At 50.4% G+C, this 24,944-nt stretch overlaps 14 non-coding genes across 14 annotated transcripts; all 14 read left to right on the top strand.

The window, feature by feature from the left end:
• The first annotated feature begins 587 nt into the window (after positions 1–587).
• Positions 588–659, top strand: trnad-guc (transfer RNA aspartic acid (anticodon GUC)). The gene has a single exon. It is a non-coding gene; the product is annotated as a tRNA-Asp (tRNA).
• Positions 660–2,399: 1,740 nt separating this feature from the next.
• Positions 2,400–2,471, top strand: trnad-guc (transfer RNA aspartic acid (anticodon GUC)). The gene has a single exon. It is a non-coding gene; the product is annotated as a tRNA-Asp (tRNA).
• A 1,743-nt stretch (positions 2,472–4,214) lies between these two features.
• On the top strand, positions 4,215–4,286 carry trnad-guc (transfer RNA aspartic acid (anticodon GUC)). The gene has a single exon. It is a non-coding gene; the product is annotated as a tRNA-Asp (tRNA).
• Positions 4,287–6,035: 1,749 nt separating this feature from the next.
• Positions 6,036–6,107, top strand: trnad-guc (transfer RNA aspartic acid (anticodon GUC)). Its single transcript has one exon. It is a non-coding gene; the product is annotated as a tRNA-Asp (tRNA).
• Positions 6,108–7,856: 1,749 nt separating this feature from the next.
• On the top strand, positions 7,857–7,928 carry trnad-guc (transfer RNA aspartic acid (anticodon GUC)). The gene has a single exon. It is a non-coding gene; the product is annotated as a tRNA-Asp (tRNA).
• A 1,743-nt stretch (positions 7,929–9,671) lies between these two features.
• Positions 9,672–9,743, top strand: trnad-guc (transfer RNA aspartic acid (anticodon GUC)). The gene has a single exon. It is a non-coding gene; the product is annotated as a tRNA-Asp (tRNA).
• A 1,740-nt stretch (positions 9,744–11,483) lies between these two features.
• On the top strand, positions 11,484–11,555 carry trnad-guc (transfer RNA aspartic acid (anticodon GUC)). The gene has a single exon. It is a non-coding gene; the product is annotated as a tRNA-Asp (tRNA).
• Positions 11,556–13,298: 1,743 nt separating this feature from the next.
• Positions 13,299–13,370, top strand: trnad-guc (transfer RNA aspartic acid (anticodon GUC)). The gene has a single exon. It is a non-coding gene; the product is annotated as a tRNA-Asp (tRNA).
• Positions 13,371–15,119: 1,749 nt separating this feature from the next.
• trnad-guc (transfer RNA aspartic acid (anticodon GUC)) lies at positions 15,120–15,191 on the top strand. The gene has a single exon. It is a non-coding gene; the product is annotated as a tRNA-Asp (tRNA).
• A 1,743-nt stretch (positions 15,192–16,934) lies between these two features.
• Positions 16,935–17,006, top strand: trnad-guc (transfer RNA aspartic acid (anticodon GUC)). Its single transcript has one exon. It is a non-coding gene; the product is annotated as a tRNA-Asp (tRNA).
• Positions 17,007–18,755: 1,749 nt separating this feature from the next.
• On the top strand, positions 18,756–18,827 carry trnad-guc (transfer RNA aspartic acid (anticodon GUC)). The gene has a single exon. It is a non-coding gene; the product is annotated as a tRNA-Asp (tRNA).
• Positions 18,828–20,570: 1,743 nt separating this feature from the next.
• Positions 20,571–20,642, top strand: trnad-guc (transfer RNA aspartic acid (anticodon GUC)). Its single transcript has one exon. It is a non-coding gene; the product is annotated as a tRNA-Asp (tRNA).
• Positions 20,643–22,391: 1,749 nt separating this feature from the next.
• trnad-guc (transfer RNA aspartic acid (anticodon GUC)) lies at positions 22,392–22,463 on the top strand. Its single transcript has one exon. It is a non-coding gene; the product is annotated as a tRNA-Asp (tRNA).
• Positions 22,464–24,206: 1,743 nt separating this feature from the next.
• On the top strand, positions 24,207–24,278 carry trnad-guc (transfer RNA aspartic acid (anticodon GUC)). Its single transcript has one exon. It is a non-coding gene; the product is annotated as a tRNA-Asp (tRNA).
• The last annotated feature ends 666 nt before the right edge of the window (positions 24,279–24,944 follow it).

A 24,944-nucleotide genomic window follows, 5' to 3' on the forward strand; every position in this document is an offset into this window, starting at 1 on the left:
CCTGATTTTCCTGCTCCTCGGATTCTGCCTGACTTGAAGGGCTGAATGGCCTACTCCTGCACTTAATTTCTACGTTTCGATGTTAAATGCATGGCTGAGAGATCTGATGCAGCGTACAGTAAAGTCACCCCACCGTCCTCCGGGAGCACTGCTCTCTGATGAGGAAGCGATTGATGGGTGGTAGTAGAACCTGAGGGGACGAGCTTGAAAAAGGGAAGCTTTCGTGCTGAGTCCATTTGGCAGTGGGAATTGAAGCCAGGCTGTTGGATTTGTGCTGTCGTACACAAATCAGTTTGTTAGAAGCAGGTAATGGGAGAGCGCGCGTGGATCAGCAGCAGACGAAGTTTAACGCAGACGGTAGGGCACAACGAAAAGGCTGTTTTACAGCAGCAGCAGCAGCAGCGGCGGATTACTTGAAAGAAAGATAGTCGAATAATAAAACATGAAAACATCAATAACTATTCTCTTAATCATCTCCACAGAGGTAGAAGATGATCTAAAGGAGAACTCAAATTGACAACAAAATCCAAATTTCACATAAGAACATTCTACCTAATACGGATGCGACAGAGCGCGCTGTCGTCCAGTCCGCGGTAGTATAGTGGTTAGTATCCCCGCCTGTCACGCGGGAGACCGGGGTTCAATTCCCCGCCGGGGAGTCTGCGGCATTTTGAGAGGCCAGCTCCATATCTCAATGCAGGAGTGCCGATTTCAAGTCCCATGCGTTCCCAGGGCCGGGCGGTCTGCTCTTGTCAACAAACAAAACCTACGATACTCTCCATTCTGCTCTCCCTGGCCAACTTGTCCTTTCATCTACCAAGGAGATGATCATTTGAGACTTCCTCATTTTTTGGCGACAAATGAAAACTGCCGTCCTCAAGAAGGCTCACCGGACCAGAAACCTTGTCTGCTTTCTTCCCCTTCCCCCACCCCCACTCCAGATGCTGACTTGCTCCAGCAATTTCTGTTTCCCACTCTGATTTTGTTGTCACTTCGTCCCGTCAGTGGGCATATAACTCGCACGCAAACGGCGTGCAAATTAAAACCTTTAAGCAACCGGTAGCGACAAATGACAGTGAGCTTTCCCCTCTCCCTCGCTCCAATCAAAAAGGGGTCAGACCCCTCAGAGTTTGGACCCGATCCTGCCATCAAGGTGATGCAACACCATCCCCTGCTGCTGGCAGACTGTACTACACCCACAGTGGAAAGTCAAAGTCATCTGAGTGGCATCGTCTGCTCTTCTCGATAGAAGGACAAAGCCCAGTGGCTGGGTTAACATGAAGGTCAACACAGAGGCAAGCTTGAGAAAGCACGTGCAGGTACTCAACCTACACTGTTGGCATCATAGGAGCACCACAGTGTGGAAGCAGGCCATTCACACTGACCCTTCTGAAGAGAAACCCATGCAGATCCATGCTTGGTACTGAGGGATCCCAGCAAAAGTTCACCGGTTCCCAATGTTGGGGACGTCCAGAACCAGGGGTCACAGTCTCCGAACGAAGGGCAAGCGATTCAGGAAGAATTTTTCTCTCAGAGAGTGGTGAACCTGTGGACTTGTCTCCCACAGGAAGATGCGGCTATGCCGGTTTGTGAGATACACTCAAGAGGGAGCCGGACGTAGACCTTGCAGCTAAAGGGATCCAGGGGTACGGAGAGGAAGCTGGAGTGCTTACTGAAATTACATGTTCAATCGTGATCACATTGAACGGTGGCGGTGTCTTGAAGGGCTGAATGGAACAAGTGAGGACTGCAGATGCTGGAAATCAGAGTCTCGATCAGTGTGGCGCTGGCAACGCGAAGCAAGTCAGGCAGCATCCTGATTTTCCTGCTCCTCGGATTCTGCCTGACTTGAAGGGCTGAATGGCCTACTCCTGCACTTAATTTCTACGTTTCGATGTTAAATGCATGGCTGAGAGATCTGATGCAGCGTACAGTAAAGTCACCCCACCGTCCTCCGGGAGCACTGCTCTCTGATGAGGAAGCGATTGATGGGTGGTAGTAGAACCTGAGGGGACGAGCTTGAAAAAGGGAAGCTTTCGTGCTGAGTCCATTTGGCAGTGGGAATTGAAGCCAGGCTGTTGGATTTGTGCTGTCGTACACAAATCAGTTTGTTAGAAGCAGGTAATGGGAGAGCGCGCGTGGATCAGCAGCAGACGAAGTTTAACGCAGACGGTAGGGCACAACGAAAAGGCTGTTTTACAGCAGCAGCAGCAGCGGCGGATTACTTGAAAGAAAGATAGTCGAATAATAAAACATGAAAACAACAATAACTATTCTCTTAATCATCTCCACAGAGGTAGAAGATGATCTAAAGGAGAACTCAAATTGACAACAAAATCCAAATTTCACATAAGAACATTCTACCTAATACGGATGCGACAGAGTGCGCTGTCGTCCAGTCCTCGGTAGTATAGTGGTTAGTATCCCTGCCTGTCACGCGGGAGACCGGGGTTCAATTCCCCGCCGGGGAGTCTGCGGCATTTTGAGAGGCCAGCTCCATATCTCAATGCAGGAGTGCCGATTTCATGTCCCATGCGTTCCCAGGGCCGAGCGGTCTGCTCTTGTCAACAAACAAAACCTACGATACTCTCCATTCTGCTCTCCCTGGCCAACTTGTCCTTTCATCTACCAAGGAGATGATCATTTGAGACTTCCTCATTTTTTGGCGACAAATGAAAACTGCCGTCCTCAAGAAGGCTCACCGGACCAGAAACCTTGTCTGCTTTCTTCCCCTTCCCCCACCCCCACTCCAGATGCTGACTTGCTCCAGCAATTTCTGTTTCCCACTCTGATTTTGTTGTCACTTCGTCCCGTCAGTGGGCATATAACTCGCACGCAAACGGCGTGCAAATTAAAACCTTTAAGCAACCGGTAGCGACAAATGACAGTGAGCTTTCCCCTCTCCCTCGCTCCAATCAAAAAGGGGTCAGACCCCTCAGAGTTTGGACCCGATCCTGCCATCAAGGTGATGCAACACCATCCCCTGCTGCTGGCAGACTGTACTACACCCACAGTGGAAAGTCAAAGTCATCTGAGTGGCATCGTCTGCTCTTCTCGATAGAAGGACAAAGCCCAGTGGCTGGGTTAACATGAAGGTCAACACAGAGGCAAGCTTGAGAAAGCACGTGCAGGTACTCAACCTACACTGTTGGCATCATAGGAGCACCACAGTGTGGAAGCAGGCCATTCACACTGACCCTTCTGAAGAGAAACCCATGCAGATCCATGCTTGGTACTGAGGGATCCCAGCAAAAGTTCACCGGTTCCCAATGTTGGGGACGTCCAGAACCAGGGGTCACAGTCTCCGAACGAAGGGCAAGCGATTCAGGAAGAATTTTTCTCTCAGAGAGTGGTGAACCTGTGGACTTGTCTCCCACAGGAAGATGCGGCTATGCCGGTTTGTGAGATACACTCAAGAGGGAGCCGGACGTAGACCTTGCAGCTAAAGGGATCCAGGGGTACGGAGAGGAAGCTGGAGTGCTTACTGAAATTACATGTTCAATCGTGATCACATTGAACGGTGGCGGTGTCTTGAAGGGCTGAATGGAACAAGTGAGGACTGCAGTTGCTGGAAATCAGAGTCTCGGTCAGAGTGGCGCTGGAAACGCGAAGCAAGTCAGGCAGCATCCTGATTTTCCTGCTCCTCGGATTCTGCCTGACTTGAAGGGCTGAATGGCCTACTCCTGCACTTAATTTCTACGTTTCGATGTTAAATGCATGGCTGAGAGATCTGATGCAGCGTACAGTAAAGTCACCCCACCGTCCTCCGGGAGCACTGCTCTCTGATGAGGAAGCGATTGATGGGTGGTAGTAGAACCTGAGGGGACGAGCTTGAAAAAGGGAAGCTTTCGTGCTGAGTCCATTTGGCAGTGGGAATTGAAGCCAGGCTGTTGGATTTGTGCTGTCGTACACAAATCAGTTTGTTAGAAGCAGGTAATGGGAGAGCGCGCGTGGATCAGCAGCAGACGAAGTTTAACGCAGACGGTAGGGCACAACGAAAAGGCTGTTTTACAGCAGCAGCAGCAGCAGCGGCGGATTACTTGAAAGAAAGATAGTCGAATAATAAAACATGAAAACATCAATAACTATTCTCTTAATCATCTCCACAGAGGTAGAAGATGATCTAAAGGAGAACTCAAATTGACAACAAAATCCAAATTTCACATAAGAACATTCTACCTAATACGGATGCGACAGAGCGCGCTGTCGTCCAATCCGCGGTAGTATAGTGGTTAGTATCCCCGCCTGTCACGCGGGAGACCGGGGTTCAATTCCCCGCCGGGGAGTCTGCGGCATTTTGAGAGGCCAGCTCCACATCTCAATGCAGGAGTGCCGATTTCAAGTCCCATGCGTTCCCAGGGCCGAGCGGTCTGCTCTTGTCAACAAACAAAACCTACGATACTCTCCATTCTGCTCTCCCTGGCCAACTTGTCCTTTCATCTACCAAGGAGATGATCATTTGAGACTTCCTCATTTTTTGGCGACAAATGAAAACTGCCGTCCTCAAGAAGGCTCACCGGACCAGAAACCTTGTCTGCTTTCTTCCCCTTCCCCCACCCCCACTCCAGATGCTGACTTGCTCCAGCAATTTCTGTTTCCCACTCTGATTTTGTTGTCACTTCGTCCCGTCAGTGGGCATATAACTCGCACGCAAACGGCGTGCAAATTAAAACCTTTAAGCAACCGGTAGCGACAAATGACAGTGAGCTTTCCCCTCTCCCTCGCTCCAATCAAAAAGGGGTCAGACCCCTCAGAGTTTGGACCCGATCCTGCCATCAAGGTGATGCAACACCATCCCCTGCTGCTGGCAGACTGTACTACACCCACAGTGGAAAGTCAAAGTCATCTGAGTGGCATCGTCTGCTCTTCTCGATAGAAGGACAAAGCCCAGTGGCTGGGTTAACATGAAGGTCAACACAGAGGCAAGCTTGAGAAAGCACGTGCAGGTACTCAACCTACACTGTTGGCATCATAGGAGCACCACAGTGTGGAAGCAGGCCATTCACACTGACCCTGCTGAAGAGAAACCCATGCAGATCCAGGCTTGGTACTGAGGGATCCCAGCAAAAGTTCACCGGTTCCCAATGTTGGGGGCATCCAGAACCAGGGGTCACAGTCTCCGAACGAAGGGCAAGCGATTCAGGAAGAATTTTTCTCTCAGAGAGTGGAGAACCTGTGGACTTGTCTCCCACAGGAAGATGCGGCTATGCCGGTTTGTGAGATACACTCAAGAGGGAGCCGGACGTAGACCTTGCAGCTAAAGGGATCCAGGGGTACGGAGTGGAAGCTCGAGTGCTTACTGAAATTACATGTTCAATCGTGATCACATTGAACGGTGGCGGTGTCTTGAAGGGCTGAATGGAACAAGTGAGGACTGCAGTTGCTGGAAATCAGAGTCTCGATCAGAGTGGCGCTGGAAACGCGAAGCAAGTCAGGCAGCATCCTGATTTTCCTGCTCCTCGGATTCTGCCTGACTTGAAGGGCTGAATGGCCTACTCCTGCACTTAATTTCTACGTTTCGATGTTAAATGCATGGCTGAGAGATCTGATGCAGCGTACAGTAAAGTCACCCCACCGTCCTCCGGGAGCACTGCTCTCTGATGAGGAAGCGATTGATGGGTGGTAGTAGAACCTGAGGGGACGAGCTTGAAAAAGGGAAGCTTTCGTGCTGAGTCCATTTGGCAGTGGGAATTGAAGCCAGGCTGTTGGATTTGTGCTGTCGTACACAAATCAGTTTGTTAGAAGCAGGTAATGGGAGAGCGCGCGTGGATCAGCAGCAGACGAAGTTTAACGCAGACGGTAGGGCACAACGAAAAGGCTGTTTTACAGCAGCAGCAGCAGCAGCAGCAGCGGCGGATTACTTGAAAGAAAGATAGTCGAATCATAAAACATGAAAACAACAATAACTATTCTCTTAATCATCTCCACAGAGGTAGAAGATGATCTAAAGGAGAACTCAAATTGACAACAAAATCCAAATTTCACATAAGAACATTCTACCTAATACGGATGCGACAGAGGGCGCTGTCGTCCAATCCTCGGTAGTATAGTGGTTAGTATCCCTGCCTGTCACGCGGGAGACCGGGGTTCAATTCCCCGCCGGGGAGTCTGCGGCATTTTGAGAGGCCAGCTCCATATCTCAATGCAGGAGTGCCGATTTCAAGTCCCATGCGTTCCCAGGGCCGAGCGGTCTGCTCTTGTCAACAAACAAAACCTACGATACTCTCCATTCTGCTCTCCCTGGCCAACTTGTCCTTTCATCTACCAAGGAGATGATCATTTGAGACTTCCTCATTTTTTGGCGACAAATGAAAACTGCCGTCCTCAAGAAGGCTCACCGGACCAGAAACCTTGTCTGCTTTCTTCCCCTTCCCCCACCCCCACTCCAGATGCTGACTTGCTCCAGCAATTTCTGTTTCCCACTCTGATTTTGTTGTCACTTCGTCCCGTCAGTGGGCATATAACTCGCACGCAAACGGCGTGCAAATTAAAACCTTTAAGCAACCGGTAGCGACAAATGACAGTGAGCTTTCCCCTCTCCCTCGCTCCAATCAAAAAGGGGTCAGACCCCTCAGAGTTTGGACCCGATCCTGCCATCAAGGTGATGCAACACCATCCCCTGCTGCTGGCAGACTGTACTACACCCACAGTGGAAAGTCAAAGTCATCTGAGTGGCATCGTCTGCTCTTCTCGATAGAAGGACAAAGCCCAGTGGCTGGGTTAACATGAAGGTCAACACAGAGGCAAGCTTGAGAAAGCACGTGCAGGTACTCAACCTACACTGTTGGCATCATAGGAGCACCACAGTGTGGAAGCAGGCCATTCACACTGACCCTTCTGAAGAGAAACCCATGCAGATCCATGCTTGGTACTGAGGGATCCCAGCAAAAGTTCACCGGTTCCCAATGTTGGGGACGTCCAGAACCAGGGGTCACAGTCTCCGAACGAAGGGCAAGCGATTCAGGAAGAATTTTTCTCTCAGAGAGTGGTGAACCTGTGGACTTGTCTCCCACAGGAAGATGCGGCTATGCCGGTTTGTGAGATACACTCAAGAGGGAGCCGGACGTAGACCTTGCAGCTAAAGGGATCCAGGGGTACGGAGAGGAAGCTGGAGTGCTTACTGAAATTACATGTTCAATCGTGATCACATTGAACGGTGGCGGTGTCTTGAAGGGCTGAATGGAACAAGTGAGGACTGCAGTTGCTGGAAATCAGAGTCTCGATCAGAGTGGCGCTGGAAACGCGAAGCAAGTCAGGCAGCATCCTGATTTTCCTGCTCCTCGGATTCTGCCTGACTTGAAGGGCTGAATGGCCTACTCCTGCACTTAATTTCTACGTTTCGATGTTAAATGCATGGCTGAGAGATCTGATGCAGCGTACAGTAAAGTCACCCCACCGTCCTCCGGGAGCACTGCTCTCTGATGAGGAAGCGATTGATGGGTGGTAGTAGAACCTGAGGGGACGAGCTTGAAAAAGGGAAGCTTTCGTGCTGAGTCCATTTGGCAGTGGGAATTGAAGCCAGGCTGTTGGATTTGTGCTGTCGTACACAAATCAGTTTGTTAGAAGCAGGTAATGGGAGAGCGCGCGTGGATCAGCAGCAGACGAAGTTTAACGCAGACGGTAGGGCACAACGAAAAGGCTGTTTTACAGCAGCAGCAGCAGCAGCAGCAGCGGCGGATTACTTGAAAGAAAGATAGTCGAATCATAAAACATGAAAACAACAATAACTATTCTCTTAATCATCTCCACAGAGGTAGAAGATGATCTAAAGGAGAACTCAAATTGACAACAAAATCCAAATTTCACATAAGAACATTCTACCTAATACGGATGCGACAGAGTGCGCTGTCGTCCAGTCCTCGGTAGTATAGTGGTTAGTATCCCTGCCTGTCACGCGGGAGACCGGGGTTCAATTCCCCGCCGGGGAGTCTGCGGCATTTTGAGAGGCCAGCTCCATATCTCAATGCAGGAGTGCCGATTTCAAGTCCCATGCGTTCCCAGGGCCGAGCGGTCTGCTCTTGTCAACAAACAAAACCTACGATACTCTCCATTCTGCTCTCCCTGGCCAACTTGTCCTTTCATCTACCAAGGAGATGATCATTTGAGACTTCCTCATTTTTTGGCGACAAATGAAAACTGCCGTCCTCAAGAAGGCTCACCGGACCAGAAACCTTGTCTGCTTTCTTCCCCTTCCCCCACCCCCACTCCAGATGCTGACTTGCTCCAGCAATTTCTGTTTCCCACTCTGATTTTGTTGTCACTTCGTCCCGTCAGTGGGCATATAACTCGCACGCAAACGGCGTGCAAATTAAAACCTTTAAGCAACCGGTAGCGACAAATGACAGTGAGCTTTCCCCTCTCCCTCGCTCCAATCAAAAAGGGGTCAGACCCCTCAGAGTTTGGACCCGATCCTGCCATCAAGGTGATGCAACACCATCCCCTGCTGCTGGCAGACTGTACTACACCCACAGTGGAAAGTCAAAGTCATCTGAGTGGCATCGTCTGCTCTTCTCGATAGAAGGACAAAGCCCAGTGGCTGGGTTAACATGAAGGTCAACACAGAGGCAAGCTTGAGAAAGCACGTGCAGGTACTCAACCTACACTGTTGGCATCATAGGAGCACCACAGTGTGGAAGCAGGCCATTCACACTGACCCTTCTGAAGAGAAACCCATGCAGATCCATGCTTGGTACTGAGGGATCCCAGCAAAAGTTCACCGGTTCCCAATGTTGGGGACGTCCAGAACCAGGGGTCACAGTCTCCGAACGAAGGGCAAGCGATTCAGGAAGAATTTTTCTCTCAGAGAGTGGTGAACCTGTGGACTTGTCTCCCACAGGAAGATGCGGCTATGCCGGTTTGTGAGATACACTCAAGAGGGAGCCGGACGTAGACCTTGCAGCTAAAGGGATCCAGGGGTACGGAGAGGAAGCTGGAGTGCTTACTGAAATTACATGTTCAATCGTGATCACATTGAACGGTGGCGGTGTCTTGAAGGGCTGAATGGAACAAGTGAGGACTGCAGTTGCTGGAAATCAGAGTCTCGATCAGAGTGGCGCTGGAAACGCGAAGCAAGTCAGGCAGCATCCTGATTTTCCTGCTCCTCGGATTCTGCCTGACTTGAAGGGCTGAATGGCCTACTCCTGCACTTAATTTCTACGTTTCGATGTTAAATGCATGGCTGAGAGATCTGATGCAGCGTACAGTAAAGTCACCCCACCGTCCTCCGGGAGCACTGCTCTCTGATGAGGAAGCGATTGATGGGTGGTAGTAGAACCTGAGGGGACGAGCTTGAAAAAGGGAAGCTTTCGTGCTGAGTCCATTTGGCAGTGGGAATTGAAGCCAGGCTGTTGGATTTGTGCTGTCGTACACAAATCAGTTTGTTAGAAGCAGGTAATGGGAGAGCGCGCGTGGATCAGCAGCAGACGAAGTTTAACGCAGACGGTAGGGCACAACGAAAAGGCTGTTTTACAGCAGCAGCAGCAGCAGCGGCGGATTACTTGAAAGAAAGATAGTCGAATAATAAAACATGAAAACATCAATAACTATTCTCTTAATCATCTCCACAGAGGTAGAAGATGATCTAAAGGAGAACTCAAATTGACAACAAAATCCAAATTTCACATAAGAACATTCTACCTAATACGGATGCGACAGAGCGCGCTGTCGTCCAGTCCGCGGTAGTATAGTGGTTAGTATCCCCGCCTGTCACGCGGGAGACCGGGGTTCAATTCCCCGCCGGGGAGTCTGCGGCATTTTGAGAGGCCAGCTCCATATCTCAATGCAGGAGTGCCGATTTCAAGTCCCATGCGTTCCCAGGGCCGGGCGGTCTGCTCTTGTCAACAAACAAAACCTACGATACTCTCCATTCTGCTCTCCCTGGCCAACTTGTCCTTTCATCTACCAAGGAGATGATCATTTGAGACTTCCTCATTTTTTGGCGACAAATGAAAACTGCCGTCCTCAAGAAGGCTCACCGGACCAGAAACCTTGTCTGCTTTCTTCCCCTTCCCCCACCCCCACTCCAGATGCTGACTTGCTCCAGCAATTTCTGTTTCCCACTCTGATTTTGTTGTCACTTCGTCCCGTCAGTGGGCATATAACTCGCACGCAAACGGCGTGCAAATTAAAACCTTTAAGCAACCGGTAGCGACAAATGACAGTGAGCTTTCCCCTCTCCCTCGCTCCAATCAAAAAGGGGTCAGACCCCTCAGAGTTTGGACCCGATCCTGCCATCAAGGTGATGCAACACCATCCCCTGCTGCTGGCAGACTGTACTACACCCACAGTGGAAAGTCAAAGTCATCTGAGTGGCATCGTCTGCTCTTCTCGATAGAAGGACAAAGCCCAGTGGCTGGGTTAACATGAAGGTCAACACAGAGGCAAGCTTGAGAAAGCACGTGCAGGTACTCAACCTACACTGTTGGCATCATAGGAGCACCACAGTGTGGAAGCAGGCCATTCACACTGACCCTTCTGAAGAGAAACCCATGCAGATCCATGCTTGGTACTGAGGGATCCCAGCAAAAGTTCACCGGTTCCCAATGTTGGGGACGTCCAGAACCAGGGGTCACAGTCTCCGAACGAAGGGCAAGCGATTCAGGAAGAATTTTTCTCTCAGAGAGTGGTGAACCTGTGGACTTGTCTCCCACAGGAAGATGCGGCTATGCCGGTTTGTGAGATACACTCAAGAGGGAGCCGGACGTAGACCTTGCAGCTAAAGGGATCCAGGGGTACGGAGAGGAAGCTGGAGTGCTTACTGAAATTACATGTTCAATCGTGATCACATTGAACGGTGGCGGTGTCTTGAAGGGCTGAATGGAACAAGTGAGGACTGCAGATGCTGGAAATCAGAGTCTCGATCAGTGTGGCGCTGGAAACGCGAAGCAAGTCAGGCAGCATCCTGATTTTCCTGCTCCTCGGATTCTGCCTGACTTGAAGGGCTGAATGGCCTACTCCTGCACTTAATTTCTACGTTTCGATGTTAAATGCATGGCTGAGAGATCTGATGCAGCGTACAGTAAAGTCACCCCACCGTCCTCCGGGAGCACTGCTCTCTGATGAGGAAGCGATTGATGGGTGGTAGTAGAACCTGAGGGGACGAGCTTGAAAAAGGGAAGCTTTCGTGCTGAGTCCATTTGGCAGTGGGAATTGAAGCCAGGCTGTTGGATTTGTGCTGTCGTACACAAATCAGTTTGTTAGAAGCAGGTAATGGGAGAGCGCGCGTGGATCAGCAGCAGACGAAGTTTAACGCAGACGGTAGGGCACAACGAAAAGGCTGTTTTACAGCAGCAGCAGCAGCGGCGGATTACTTGAAAGAAAGATAGTCGAATAATAAAACATGAAAACAACAATAACTATTCTCTTAATCATCTCCACAGAGGTAGAAGATGATCTAAAGGAGAACTCAAATTGACAACAAAATCCAAATTTCACATAAGAACATTCTACCTAATACGGATGCGACAGAGTGCGCTGTCGTCCAGTCCTCGGTAGTATAGTGGTTAGTATCCCTGCCTGTCACGCGGGAGACCGGGGTTCAATTCCCCGCCGGGGAGTCTGCGGCATTTTGAGAGGCCAGCTCCATATCTCAATGCAGGAGTGCCGATTTCATGTCCCATGCGTTCCCAGGGCCGAGCGGTCTGCTCTTGTCAACAAACAAAACCTACGATACTCTCCATTCTGCTCTCCCTGGCCAACTTGTCCTTTCATCTACCAAGGAGATGATCATTTGAGACTTCCTCATTTTTTGGCGACAAATGAAAACTGCCGTCCTCAAGAAGGCTCACCGGACCAGAAACCTTGTCTGCTTTCTTCCCCTTCCCCCACCCCCACTCCAGATGCTGACTTGCTCCAGCAATTTCTGTTTCCCACTCTGATTTTGTTGTCACTTCGTCCCGTCAGTGGGCATATAACTCGCACGCAAACGGCGTGCAAATTAAAACCTTTAAGCAACCGGTAGCGACAAATGACAGTGAGCTTTCCCCTCTCCCTCGCTCCAATCAAAAAGGGGTCAGACCCCTCAGAGTTTGGACCCGATCCTGCCATCAAGGTGATGCAACACCATCCCCTGCTGCTGGCAGACTGTACTACACCCACAGTGGAAAGTCAAAGTCATCTGAGTGGCATCGTCTGCTCTTCTCGATAGAAGGACAAAGCCCAGTGGCTGGGTTAACATGAAGGTCAACACAGAGGCAAGCTTGAGAAAGCACGTGCAGGTACTCAACCTACACTGTTGGCATCATAGGAGCACCACAGTGTGGAAGCAGGCCATTCACACTGACCCTTCTGAAGAGAAACCCATGCAGATCCATGCTTGGTACTGAGGGATCCCAGCAAAAGTTCACCGGTTCCCAATGTTGGGGACGTCCAGAACCAGGGGTCACAGTCTCCGAACGAAGGGCAAGCGATTCAGGAAGAATTTTTCTCTCAGAGAGTGGTGAACCTGTGGACTTGTCTCCCACAGGAAGATGCGGCTATGCCGGTTTGTGAGATACACTCAAGAGGGAGCCGGACGTAGACCTTGCAGCTAAAGGGATCCAGGGGTACGGAGAGGAAGCTGGAGTGCTTACTGAAATTACATGTTCAATCGTGATCACATTGAACGGTGGCGGTGTCTTGAAGGGCTGAATGGAACAAGTGAGGACTGCAGTTGCTGGAAATCAGAGTCTCGGTCAGAGTGGCGCTGGAAACGCGAAGCAAGTCAGGCAGCATCCTGATTTTCCTGCTCCTCGGATTCTGCCTGACTTGAAGGGCTGAATGGCCTACTCCTGCACTTAATTTCTACGTTTCGATGTTAAATGCATGGCTGAGAGATCTGATGCAGCGTACAGTAAAGTCACCCCACCGTCCTCCGGGAGCACTGCTCTCTGATGAGGAAGCGATTGATGGGTGGTAGTAGAACCTGAGGGGACGAGCTTGAAAAAGGGAAGCTTTCGTGCTGAGTCCATTTGGCAGTGGGAATTGAAGCCAGGCTGTTGGATTTGTGCTGTCGTACACAAATCAGTTTGTTAGAAGCAGGTAATGGGAGAGCGCGCGTGGATCAGCAGCAGACGAAGTTTAACGCAGACGGTAGGGCACAACGAAAAGGCTGTTTTACAGCAGCAGCAGCAGCAGCGGCGGATTACTTGAAAGAAAGATAGTCGAATAATAAAACATGAAAACATCAATAACTATTCTCTTAATCATCTCCACAGAGGTAGAAGATGATCTAAAGGAGAACTCAAATTGACAACAAAATCCAAATTTCACATAAGAACATTCTACCTAATACGGATGCGACAGAGCGCGCTGTCGTCCAATCCGCGGTAGTATAGTGGTTAGTATCCCCGCCTGTCACGCGGGAGACCGGGGTTCAATTCCCCGCCGGGGAGTCTGCGGCATTTTGAGAGGCCAGCTCCACATCTCAATGCAGGAGTGCCGATTTCAAGTCCCATGCGTTCCCAGGGCCGAGCGGTCTGCTCTTGTCAACAAACAAAACCTACGATACTCTCCATTCTGCTCTCCCTGGCCAACTTGTCCTTTCATCTACCAAGGAGATGATCATTTGAGACTTCCTCATTTTTTGGCGACAAATGAAAACTGCCGTCCTCAAGAAGGCTCACCGGACCAGAAACCTTGTCTGCTTTCTTCCCCTTCCCCCACCCCCACTCCAGATGCTGACTTGCTCCAGCAATTTCTGTTTCCCACTCTGATTTTGTTGTCACTTCGTCCCGTCAGTGGGCATATAACTCGCACGCAAACGGCGTGCAAATTAAAACCTTTAAGCAACCGGTAGCGACAAATGACAGTGAGCTTTCCCCTCTCCCTCGCTCCAATCAAAAAGGGGTCAGACCCCTCAGAGTTTGGACCCGATCCTGCCATCAAGGTGATGCAACACCATCCCCTGCTGCTGGCAGACTGTACTACACCCACAGTGGAAAGTCAAAGTCATCTGAGTGGCATCGTCTGCTCTTCTCGATAGAAGGACAAAGCCCAGTGGCTGGGTTAACATGAAGGTCAACACAGAGGCAAGCTTGAGAAAGCACGTGCAGGTACTCAACCTACACTGTTGGCATCATAGGAGCACCACAGTGTGGAAGCAGGCCATTCACACTGACCCTTCTGAAGAGAAACCCATGCAGATCCATGCTTGGTACTGAGGGATCCCAGCAAAAGTTCACCGGTTCCCAATGTTGGGGACGTCCAGAACCAGGGGTCACAGTCTCCGAACGAAGGGCAAGCGATTCAGGAAGAATTTTTCTCTCAGAGAGTGGTGAACCTGTGGACTTGTCTCCCACAGGAAGATGCGGCTATGCCGGTTTGTGAGATACACTCAAGAGGGAGCCGGACGTAGACCTTGCAGCTAAAGGGATCCAGGGGTACGGAGAGGAAGCTGGAGTGCTTACTGAAATTACATGTTCAATCGTGATCACATTGAACGGTGGCGGTGTCTTGAAGGGCTGAATGGAACAAGTGAGGACTGCAGTTGCTGGAAATCAGAGTCTCGGTCAGAGTGGCGCTGGAAACGCGAAGCAAGTCAGGCAGCATCCTGATTTTCCTGCTCCTCGGATTCTGCCTGACTTGAAGGGCTGAATGGCCTACTCCTGCACTTAATTTCTACGTTTCGATGTTAAATGCATGGCTGAGAGATCTGATGCAGCGTACAGTAAAGTCACCCCACCGTCCTCCGGGAGCACTGCTCTCTGATGAGGAAGCGATTGATGGGTGGTAGTAGAACCTGAGGGGACGAGCTTGAAAAAGGGAAGCTTTCGTGCTGAGTCCATTTGGCAGTGGGAATTGAAGCCAGGCTGTTGGATTTGTGCTGTCGTACACAAATCAGTTTGTTAGAAGCAGGTAATGGGAGAGCGCGCGTGGATCAGCAGCAGACGAAGTTTAACGCAGACGGTAGGGCACAACGAAAAGGCTGTTTTACAGCAGCAGCAGCAGCAGCAGCAGCGGCGGATTACTTGAAAGAAAGATAGTCGAATCATAAAACATGAAAACAACAATAACTATTCTCTTAATCATCTCCACAGAGGTAGAAGATGATCTAAAGGAGAACTCAAATTGACAACAAAATCCAAATTTCACATAAGAACATTCTACCTAATACGGATGCGACAGAGCGCGCTGTCGTCCAGTCCTCGGTAGTATAGTGGTTAGTGTCCCTGCCTGTCACGCGGGAGACCGGGGTTCAATTCCCCGCCGGGGAGTCTGCGGCATTTTGAGAGGCCAGCTCCATATCTCAATGCAGGAGTGCCGATTTCAAGTCCCATGCGTTCCCAGGGCCGAGCGGTCTGCTCTTGTCAACAAACAAAACCTACGATACTCTCCATTCTGCTCTCCCTGGCCAACTTGTCCTTTCATCTACCAAGGAGATGATCATTTGAGACTTCCTCATTTTTTGGCGACAAATGAAAACTGCCGTCCTCAAGAAGGCTCACCGGACCAGAAACCTTGTCTGCTTTCTTCCCCTTCCCCCACCCCCACTCCAGATGCTGACTTGCTCCAGCAATTTCTGTTTCCCACTCTGATTTTGTTGTCACTTCGTCCCGTCAGTGGGCATATAACTCGCACGCAAACGGCGTGCAAATTAAAACCTTTAAGCAACCGGTAGCGACAAATGACAGTGAGCTTTCCCCTCTCCCTCGCTCCAATCAAAAAGGGGTCAGACCCCTCAGAGTTTGGACCCGATCCTGCCATCAAGGTGATGCAACACCATCCCCTGCTGCTGGCAGACTGTACTACACCCACAGTGGAAAGTCAAAGTCATCTGAGTGGCATCGTCTGCTCTTCTCGATAGAAGGACAAAGCCCAGTGGCTGGGTTAACATGAAGGTCAACACAGAGGCAAGCTTGAGAAAGCACGTGCAGGTACTCAACCTACACTGTTGGCATCATAGGAGCACCACAGTGTGGAAGCAGGCCATTCACACTGACCCTTCTGAAGAGAAACCCATGCAGATCCATGCTTGGTACTGAGGGATCCCAGCAAAAGTTCACCGGTTCCCAATGTTGGGGACGTCCAGAACCAGGGGTCACAGTCTCCGAACGAAGGGCAAGCGATTCAGGAAGAATTTTTCTCTCAGAGAGTGGTGAACCTGTGGACTTGTCTCCCACAGGAAGATGCGGCTATGCCGGTTTGTGAGATACACTCAAGAGGGAGCCGGACGTAGACCTTGCAGCTAAAGGGATCCAGGGGTACGGAGAGGAAGCTGGAGTGCTTACTGAAATTACATGTTCAATCGTGATCACATTGAACGGTGGCGGTGTCTTGAAGGGCTGAATGGAACAAGTGAGGACTGCAGTTGCTGGAAATCAGAGTCTCGGTCAGAGTGGCGCTGGAAACGCGAAGCAAGTCAGGCAGCATCCTGATTTTCCTGCTCCTCGGATTCTGCCTGACTTGAAGGGCTGAATGGCCTACTCCTGCACTTAATTTCTACGTTTCGATGTTAAATGCATGGCTGAGAGATCTGATGCAGCGTACAGTAAAGTCACCCCACCGTCCTCCGGGAGCACTGCTCTCTGATGAGGAAGCGATTGATGGGTGGTAGTAGAACCTGAGGGGACGAGCTTGAAAAAGGGAAGCTTTCGTGCTGAGTCCATTTGGCAGTGGGAATTGAAGCCAGGCTGTTGGATTTGTGCTGTCGTACACAAATCAGTTTGTTAGAAGCAGGTAATGGGAGAGCGCGCGTGGATCAGCAGCAGACGAAGTTTAACGCAGACGGTAGGGCACAACGAAAAGGCTGTTTTACAGCAGCAGCAGCAGCAGCGGCGGATTACTTGAAAGAAAGATAGTCGAATAATAAAACATGAAAACATCAATAACTATTCTCTTAATCATCTCCACAGAGGTAGAAGATGATCTAAAGGAGAACTCAAATTGACAACAAAATCCAAATTTCACATAAGAACATTCTACCTAATACGGATGCGACAGAGCTCGCTGTCGTCCAATCCGCGGTAGTATAGTGGTTAGTATCCCCGCCTGTCACGCGGGAGACCGGGGTTCAATTCCCCGCCGGGGAGTCTGCGGCATTTTGAGAGGCCAGCTCCACATCTCAATGCAGGAGTGCCGATTTCAAGTCCCATGCGTTCCCAGGGCCGAGCGGTCTGCTCTTGTCAACAAACAAAACCTACGATACTCTCCATTCTGCTCTCCCTGGCCAACTTGTCCTTTCATCTACCAAGGAGATGATCATTTGAGACTTCCTCATTTTTTGGCGACAAATGAAAACTGCCGTCCTCAAGAAGGCTCACCGGACCAGAAACCTTGTCTGCTTTCTTCCCCTTCCCCCACCCCCACTCCAGATGCTGACTTGCTCCAGCAATTTCTGTTTCCCACTCTGATTTTGTTGTCACTTCGTCCCGTCAGTGGGCATATAACTCGCACGCAAACGGCGTGCAAATTAAAACCTTTAAGCAACCGGTAGCGACAAATGACAGTGAGCTTTCCCCTCTCCCTCGCTCCAATCAAAAAGGGGTCAGACCCCTCAGAGTTTGGACCCGATCCTGCCATCAAGGTGATGCAACACCATCCCCTGCTGCTGGCAGACTGTACTACACCCACAGTGGAAAGTCAAAGTCATCTGAGTGGCATCGTCTGCTCTTCTCGATAGAAGGACAAAGCCCAGTGGCTGGGTTAACATGAAGGTCAACACAGAGGCAAGCTTGAGAAAGCACGTGCAGGTACTCAACCTACACTGTTGGCATCATAGGAGCACCACAGTGTGGAAGCAGGCCATTCACACTGACCCTTCTGAAGAGAAACCCATGCAGATCCATGCTTGGTACTGAGGGATCCCAGCAAAAGTTCACCGGTTCCCAATGTTGGGGACGTCCAGAACCAGGGGTCACAGTCTCCGAACGAAGGGCAAGCGATTCAGGAAGAATTTTTCTCTCAGAGAGTGGTGAACCTGTGGACTTGTCTCCCACAGGAAGATGCGGCTATGCCGGTTTGTGAGATACACTCAAGAGGGAGCCGGACGTAGACCTTGCAGCTAAAGGGATCCAGGGGTACGGAGAGGAAGCTGGAGTGCTTACTGAAATTACATGTTCAATCGTGATCACATTGAACGGTGGCGGTGTCTTGAAGGGCTGAATGGAACAAGTGAGGACTGCAGTTGCTGGAAATCAGAGTCTCGGTCAGAGTGGCGCTGGAAACGCGAAGCAAGTCAGGCAGCATCCTGATTTTCCTGCTCCTCGGATTCTGCCTGACTTGAAGGGCTGAATGGCCTACTCCTGCACTTAATTTCTACGTTTCGATGTTAAATGCATGGCTGAGAGATCTGATGCAGCGTACAGTAAAGTCACCCCACCGTCCTCCGGGAGCACTGCTCTCTGATGAGGAAGCGATTGATGGGTGGTAGTAGAACCTGAGGGGACGAGCTTGAAAAAGGGAAGCTTTCGTGCTGAGTCCATTTGGCAGTGGGAATTGAAGCCAGGCTGTTGGATTTGTGCTGTCGTACACAAATCAGTTTGTTAGAAGCAGGTAATGGGAGAGCGCGCGTGGATCAGCAGCAGACGAAGTTTAACGCAGACGGTAGGGCACAACGAAAAGGCTGTTTTACAGCAGCAGCAGCAGCAGCAGCAGCGGCGGATTACTTGAAAGAAAGATAGTCGAATCATAAAACATGAAAACAACAATAACTATTCTCTTAATCATCTCCACAGAGGTAGAAGATGATCTAAAGGAGAACTCAAATTGACAACAAAATCCAAATTTCACATAAGAACATTCTACCTAATACGGATGCGACAGAGTGCGCTGTCGTCCAGTCCTCGGTAGTATAGTGGTTAGTGTCCCTGCCTGTCACGCGGGAGACCGGGGTTCAATTCCCCGCCGGGGAGTCTGCGGCATTTTGAGCGGCCAGCTCCATATCTCAATGCAGGAGTGCCGATTTCAAGTCCCATGCGTTCCCAGGGCCGAGCGGTCTGCTCTTGTCAACAAACAAAACCTACGATACTCTCCATTCTGCTCTCCCTGGCCAACTTGTCCTTTCATCTACCAAGGAGATGATCATTTGAGACTTCCTCATTTTTTGGCGACAAATGAAAACTGCCGTCCTCAAGAAGGCTCACCGGACCAGAAACCTTGTCTGCTTTCTTCCCCTTCCCCCACCCCCACTCCAGATGCTGACTTGCTCCAGCAATTTCTGTTTCCCACTCTGATTTTGTTGTCACTTCGTCCCGTCAGTGGGCATATAACTCGCACGCAAACGGCGTGCAAATTAAAACCTTTAAGCAACCGGTAGCGACAAATGACAGTGAGCTTTCCCCTCTCCCTCGCTCCAATCAAAAAGGGGTCAGACCCCTCAGAGTTTGGACCCGATCCTGCCATTAAGGTGATGCAACACCATCCCCTGCTGCTGGCAGACTGTACTACACCCACAGTGGAAAGTCAAAGTCATCTGAGTGGCATCGTCTGCTCTTCTCGATAGAAGGACAAAGCCCAGTGGCTGGGTTAACATGAAGGTCAACACAGAGGCAAGCTTGAGAAAGCACGTGCAGGTACTCAACCTACACTGTTGGCATCATAGGAGCACCACAGTGTGGAAGCAGGCCATTCACACTGACCCTTCTGAAGAGAAACCCATGCAGATCCATGCTTGGTACTGAGGGATCCCAGCAAAAGTTCACCGGTTCCCAATGTTGGGGACGTCCAGAACCAGGGGTCACAGTCTCCGAACGAAGGGCAAGCGATTCAGGAAGAATTTTTCTCTCAGAGAGTGGTGAACCTGTGGACTTGTCTCCCACAGGAAGATGCGGCTATGCCGGTTTGTGAGATACACTCAAGAGGGAGCCGGACGTAGACCTTGCAGCTAAAGGGATCCAGGGGTACGGAGAGGAAGCTGGAGTGCTTACTGAAATTACATGTTCAATCGTGATCACATTGAACGGTGGCGGTGTCTTGAAGGGCTGAATGGAACAAGTGAGGACTGCAGTTGCTGGAAATCAGAGTCTCGATCAGAGTGGCGCTGGAAACGCGAAGCAAGTCAGGCAGCATCCTGATTTTCCTGCTCCTCGGATTCTGCCTGACTTGAAGGGCTGAATGGCCTACTCCTGCACTTAATTTCTACGTTTCGATGTTAAATGCATGGCTGAGAGATCTGATGCAGCGTACAGTAAAGTCACCCCACCGTCCTCCGGGAGCACTGCTCTCTGATGAGGAAGCGATTGATGGGTGGTAGTAGAACCTGAGGGGACGAGCTTGAAAAAGGGAAGCTTTCGTGCTGAGTCCATTTGGCAGTGGGAATTGAAGCCAGGCTGTTGGATTTGTGCTGTCGTACACAAATCAGTTTGTTAGAAGCAGGTAATGGGAGAGCGCGCGTGGATCAGCAGCAGACGAAGTTTAACGCAGACGGTAGGGCACAACGAAAAGGCTGTTTTACAGCAGCAGCAGCAGCAGCGGCGGATTACTTGAAAGAAAGATAGTCGAATAATAAAACATGAAAACATCAATAACTATTCTCTTAATCATCTCCACAGAGGTAGAAGATGATCTAAAGGAGAACTCAAATTGACAACAAAATCCAAATTTCACATAAGAACATTCTACCTAATACGGATGCGACAGAGCGCGCTGTCGTCCAGTCCGCGGTAGTATAGTGGTTAGTATCCCCGCCTGTCACGCGGGAGACCGGGGTTCAATTCCCCGCCGGGGAGTCTGCGGCATTTTGAGAGGCCAGCTCCATATCTCAATGCAGGAGTGCCGATTTCAAGTCCCATGCGTTCCCAGGGCCGGGCGGTCTGCTCTTGTCAACAAACAAAACCTACGATACTCTCCATTCTGCTCTCCCTGGCCAACTTGTCCTTTCATCTACCAAGGAGATGATCATTTGAGACTTCCTCATTTTTTGGCGACAAATGAAAACTGCCGTCCTCAAGAAGGCTCACCGGACCAGAAACCTTGTCTGCTTTCTTCCCCTTCCCCCACCCCCACTCCAGATGCTGACTTGCTCCAGCAATTTCTGTTTCCCACTCTGATTTTGTTGTCACTTCGTCCCGTCAGTGGGCATATAACTCGCACGCAAACGGCGTGCAAATTAAAACCTTTAAGCAACCGGTAGCGACAAATGACAGTGAGCTTTCCCCTCTCCCTCGCTCCAATCAAAAAGGGGTCAGACCCCTCAGAGTTTGGACCCGATCCTGCCATCAAGGTGATGCAACACCATCCCCTGCTGCTGGCAGACTGTACTACACCCACAGTGGAAAGTCAAAGTCATCTGAGTGGCATCGTCTGCTCTTCTCGATAGAAGGACAAAGCCCAGTGGCTGGGTTAACATGAAGGTCAACACAGAGGCAAGCTTGAGAAAGCACGTGCAGGTACTCAACCTACACTGTTGGCATCATAGGAGCACCACAGTGTGGAAGCAGGCCATTCACACTGACCCTTCTGAAGAGAAACCCATGCAGATCCATGCTTGGTACTGAGGGATCCCAGCAAAAGTTCACCGGTTCCCAATGTTGGGGACGTCCAGAACCAGGGGTCACAGTCTCCGAACGAAGGGCAAGCGATTCAGGAAGAATTTTTCTCTCAGAGAGTGGTGAACCTGTGGACTTGTCTCCCACAGGAAGATGCGGCTATGCCGGTTTGTGAGATACACTCAAGAGGGAGCCGGACGTAGACCTTGCAGCTAAAGGGATCCAGGGGTACGGAGAGGAAGCTGGAGTGCTTACTGAAATTACATGTTCAATCGTGATCACATTGAACGGTGGCGGTGTCTTGAAGGGCTGAATGGAACAAGTGAGGACTGCAGTTGCTGGAAATCAGAGTCTCGATCAGTGTGGCGCTGGAAACGCGAAGCAAGTCAGGCAGCATCCTGATTTTCCTGCTCCTCGGATTCTGCCTGACTTGAAGGGCTGAATGGCCTACTCCTGCACTTAATTTCTACGTTTCGATGTTAAATGCATGGCTGAGAGATCTGATGCAGCGTACAGTAAAGTCACCCCACCGTCCTCCGGGAGCACTGCTCTCTGATGAGGAAGCGATTGATGGGTGGTAGTAGAACCTGAGGGGACGAGCTTGAAAAAGGGAAGCTTTCGTGCTGAGTCCATTTGGCAGTGGGAATTGAAGCCAGGCTGTTGGATTTGTGCTGTCGTACACAAATCAGTTTGTTAGAAGCAGGTAATGGGAGAGCGCGCGTGGATCAGCAGCAGACGAAGTTTAACGCAGACGGTAGGGCACAACGAAAAGGCTGTTTTACAGCAGCAGCAGCAGCAGCAGCAGCGGCGGATTACTTGAAAGAAAGATAGTCGAATCATAAAACATGAAAACAACAATAACTATTCTCTTAATCATCTCCACAGAGGTAGAAGATGATCTAAAGGAGAACTCAAATTGACAACAAAATCCAAATTTCACATAAGAACATTCTACCTAATACGGATGCGACAGAGTGCGCTGTCGTCCAGTCCTCGGTAGTATAGTGGTTAGTGTCCCTGCCTGTCACGCGGGAGACCGGGGTTCAATTCCCCGCCGGGGAGTCTGCGGCATTTTGAGAGGCCAGCTCCATATCTCAATGCAGGAGTGCCGATTTCAAGTCCCATGCGTTCCCAGGGCCGAGCGGTCTGCTCTTGTCAACAAACAAAACCTACGATACTCTCCATTCTGCTCTCCCTGGCCAACTTGTCCTTTCATCTACCAAGGAGATGATCATTTGAGACTTCCTCATTTTTTGGCGACAAATGAAAACTGCCGTCCTCAAGAAGGCTCACCGGACCAGAAACCTTGTCTGCTTTCTTCCCCTTCCCCCACCCCCACTCCAGATGCTGACTTGCTCCAGCAATTTCTGTTTCCCACTCTGATTTTGTTGTCACTTCGTCCCGTCAGTGGGCATATAACTCGCACGCAAACGGCGTGCAAATTAAAACCTTTAAGCAACCGGTAGCGACAAATGACAGTGAGCTTTCCCCTCTCCCTCGCTCCAATCAAAAAGGGGTCAGACCCCTCAGAGTTTGGACCCGATCCTGCCATTAAGGTGATGCAACACCATCCCCTGCTGCTGGCAGACTGTACTACACCCACAGTGGAAAGTCAAAGTCATCTGAGTGGCATCGTCTGCTCTTCTCGATAGAAGGACAAAGCCCAGTGGCTGGGTTAACATGAAGGTCAACACAGAGGCAAGCTTGAGAAAGCACGTGCAGGTACTCAACCTACACTGTTGGCATCATAGGAGCACCACAGTGTGGAAGCAGGCCATTCACACTGACCCTTCTGAAGAGAAACCCATGCAGATCCATGCTTGGTACTGAGGGATCCCAGCAAAAGTTCACCGGTTCCCAATGTTGGGGACGTCCAGAACCAGGGGTCACAGTCTCCGAACGAAGGGCAAGCGATTCAGGAAGAATTTTTCTCTCAGAGAGTGGTGAACCTGTGGACTTGTCTCCCACAGGAAGATGCGGCTATGCCGGTTTGTGAGATACACTCAAGAGGGAGCCGGACGTAGACCTTGCAGCTAAAGGGATCCAGGGGTACGGAGAGGAAGCTGGAGTGCTTACTGAAATTACATGTTCAATCGTGATCACATTGAACGGTGGCGGTGTCTTGAAGGGCTGAATGGAACAAGTGAGGACTGCAGTTGCTGGAAATCAGAGTCTCGATCAGAGTGGCGCTGGAAACGCGAAGCAAGTCAGGCAGCATCCTGATTTTCCTGCTCCTCGGATTCTGCCTGACTTGAAGGGCTGAATGGCCTACTCCTGCACTTAATTTCTACGTTTCGATGTTAAATGCATGGCTGAGAGATCTGATGCAGCGTACAGTAAAGTCACCCCACCGTCCTCCGGGAGCACTGCTCTCTGATGAGGAAGCGATTGATGGGTGGTAGTAGAACCTGAGGGGACGAGCTTGAAAAAGGGAAGCTTTCGTGCTGAGTCCATTTGGCAGTGGGAATTGAAGCCAGGCTGTTGGATTTGTGCTGTCGTACACAAATCAGTTTGTTAGAAGCAGGTAATGGGAGAGCGCGCGTGGATCAGCAGCAGACGAAGTTTAACGCAGACGGTAGGGCACAACGAAAAGGCTGTTTTACAGCAGCAGCAGCAGCAGCGGCGGATTACTTGAAAGAAAGATAGTCGAATAATAAAACATGAAAACATCAATAACTATTCTCTTAATCATCTCCACAGAGGTAGAAGATGATCTAAAGGAGAACTCAAATTGACAACAAAATCCAAATTTCACATAAGAACATTCTACCTAATACGGATGCGACAGAGCGCGCTGTCGTCCAGTCCGCGGTAGTATAGTGGTTAGTATCCCCGCCTGTCACGCGGGAGACCGGGGTTCAATTCCCCGCCGGGGAGTCTGCGGCATTTTGAGAGGCCAGCTCCATATCTCAATGCAGGAGTGCCGATTTCAAGTCCCATGCGTTCCCAGGGCCGGGCGGTCTGCTCTTGTCAACAAACAAAACCTACGATACTCTCCATTCTGCTCTCCCTGGCCAACTTGTCCTTTCATCTACCAAGGAGATGATCATTTGAGACTTCCTCATTTTTTGGCGACAAATGAAAACTGCCGTCCTCAAGAAGGCTCACCGGACCAGAAACCTTGTCTGCTTTCTTCCCCTTCCCCCACCCCCACTCCAGATGCTGACTTGCTCCAGCAATTTCTGTTTCCCACTCTGATTTTGTTGTCACTTCGTCCCGTCAGTGGGCATATAACTCGCACGCAAACGGCGTGCAAATTAAAACCTTTAAGCAACCGGTAGCGACAAATGACAGTGAGCTTTCCCCTCTCCCTCGCTCCAATCAAAAAGGGGTCAGACCCCTCAGAGTTTGGACCCGATCCTGCCATCAAGGTGATGCAACACCATCCCCTGCTGCTGGCAGACTGTACTACACCCACAGTGGAAAGTCAAAGTCATCTGAGTGGCATCGTCTGCTCTTCTCGATAGAAGGACAAAGCCCAGTGGCTGGGTTAACATGAAGGTCAACACAGAGGCAAGCTTGAGAAAGCACGTGCAGGTACTC

This window comes from Chiloscyllium punctatum, chromosome 30, assembly GCF_047496795.1.
Source record: "Chiloscyllium punctatum isolate Juve2018m chromosome 30, sChiPun1.3, whole genome shotgun sequence".
Classification (NCBI taxonomy): domain Eukaryota; kingdom Metazoa; phylum Chordata; class Chondrichthyes; order Orectolobiformes; family Hemiscylliidae; genus Chiloscyllium; species Chiloscyllium punctatum.